The 2,325-nt window shown below is 33.3% G+C and overlaps 1 non-coding gene across 1 annotated transcript; it reads left to right on the top strand.

Annotated features, from left to right (window-relative positions):
• Positions 1 to 464: 464 nt before the first annotated feature.
• Positions 465 to 571, top strand: LOC139860971 (small nucleolar RNA R71). Its single transcript, XR_011763595.1, has one exon. It is a non-coding gene; the product is annotated as a small nucleolar RNA R71 (small nucleolar RNA).
• Positions 572 to 2,325: the final 1,754 nt, after the last annotated feature.

Below are 2,325 nucleotides of genomic sequence, written 5' to 3'. Positions count from 1 at the left end.
GGTTATAATTCTGATTTTGATTGTAGTTTGGTCTTGGCGGTTGATAATTATTTTGATAATTATTTCCAGGCTTTTGGTTCATATATGAAACATTCTCTCTTTGTTCCATTGTTTGTTCAATATTGAGACAATCTTTTGTCAAATGTGGTCCTCCACACTGCTCACAACTAATTCGTATTGCGTGAATATCTTTAGTCATCTTCTCCATTCATCTCTCGAAAGCATCTAACTTTGCGGAAATGGAATCAAAGTCATGGCTAGAATCGGCTCTAGCCGCTTTAGATGAACGGAAGATATCTTTTTCTTGATGCCACTCATGTGAGTGGGAGGCAGTGTTATCAATAATTTTGTGAGCTTCGGTTGCGGTTTTCTTCATAATGGAACCACCAGCTACTGTGTCGATGTCTTTTCGTGTAGCAACATCGCATCCTTGGTAGAGTATTTGTACTATTTGATAAGTGTCTAAACCATGTTGAGGACATCCTCTCAACAACTTTTCGAATCTTGTACACGCTTCATATAATGTTTCATTCGGCTTTTGCGCGAACGTAACAATTTCTCCTTGAAGTCTCACGGCTTTAGATGCCGAAAAGAATCTTTTAAGAAATTTCTCAACTAAAACATCCCATGTGTCAATCGCCCCTTCAGGTAACGATTCTAACCAATCTTTAGCTTCTCCCTTTAAAGTCCAGGGAAATAACATGAGATAGATCTGTTCATCCTCAACTTCTCTAATTTTGAATAGAGTACAGATCCTATTAAAGGTTCGAAGATGTTCGTTTGGATCTTCTTTTGGCGTACCACTAAATTGGCATTGATTAGTTACCATATGTAGGATTTGTCCTTTAATTTCATAATCTGGCGCATTAATGTCTGGTTGAGTAATTGCATGACCTTGGCCAGTGCGTGTAGCTCTCATTCGATCTTCCATACTTAGAGGTTCTTGATTTTCCATGATTGAATTTGTTGAATCTGAATCCCTAGAGGATTCTGATTTAATGATTTCTTCCTCGACAATCTCTGGATGAGTAATTTGTGGTTCAGGAGGAATGATCAGGGGTTCAGGATCTCTGAATTGTCCTTGAATATCCTCCGGGTTCTCAATTGTGAGGTCGGGTTCAAAAAGTGGATTATCGGAAATTTGAATTAGAGTACTTGGTCGACTAGATGATGATTCTAAAGAAAAATCAACGGCGATTATATTGGCTAGATGTCTTGATCGAGTTATAGGTGGTGAACGTATGAAAGGTGGTGAACGTTTTGCTCGGTGCATTCACTGAATATCCTGTTAGTTATAAAGATAAAAATTATATAAGTTATCAAATTAATAGACTTTTCTGATTTTGCTCACGTTTCGAATAGCCAATAGATGCAGCAGGTAGCCAGGACCCTTTAAATCGGAAGCCCACAACTCGCCACTAACAAATCCAACTATTACTACGAACCAGAAAATTTTGGATGTCTATCAATTTAACCGCTTAAAATAATTTTTCGTCGAAATTTAAAGAAGATATAGAAAATTCTAGGTCCTAAAAACTAGAGCGTAGAAATGAGAAAGAAAAAGCGCGTCGAGAAATAAGAGTCGAAAAAAAAACGTCGAAAAACAAAAAGTCGAAAAATAAAAATAAGAAAGAAAAGCGTCGAAACTTAAAAGTCTAAAAACTAAAAATTAAAACTTGCGTCTATAGGTATTAAAGCTTAAAGGAATTCTATATCCAAAACGGCAATAACTTAAATAGGCACTAAAATTTATTAAATATTAAAGCGATAAGTGACGTCGTAAAATTCTAAAGCGCCTAAATCTTAATCTAAAGAAAAAGCACTTAAGGGATTTTACGGCAAAGCCTAAAAATCTAGAAGTATAAAATACTACGGCAAAAACTAAGTTTAAAACTAGTTACGAACGAAAAATATACAATATACGAATAAACGACTAAAAAGATATAAATATAAAAAGAAACTAAATTCATAAAAATACAATTTTATAAAAATATTATTTTTATCTTATTATTTTAGAAAAGTATTAATTTATGTAGTTAAAAAAACGAATTAAATCTTAAAACTTAAAATACAAATATAATTAAAACTAAAACTAATTAATATTAAATTAAAACCCTATTTTTAATTGATTAATAATAATAATTATAACCCTAATACTGCATTAAATGACGTACGAGGTCTGACCTGTCACCTCATCTCATGCGATCACATGAGTTGAGGGTTTAAATACGATATAATTTTACACAAGTTATTTATTTATTGAATGGAATATACCTAAACATTGCTACAACATTTATAGGCAGTGTACCTAATCATAGAGTAGTG

The sequence above is a fragment of the Rutidosis leptorrhynchoides genome, chromosome 7 (assembly GCF_046630445.1).
Source record: "Rutidosis leptorrhynchoides isolate AG116_Rl617_1_P2 chromosome 7, CSIRO_AGI_Rlap_v1, whole genome shotgun sequence".
NCBI classification, from domain to species: Eukaryota; Viridiplantae; Streptophyta; class Magnoliopsida; order Asterales; family Asteraceae; genus Rutidosis; species Rutidosis leptorrhynchoides.
Note: the sequence above shows the minus strand (reverse complement) of the source record. Positions and strands in the feature narration are given on the sequence as shown.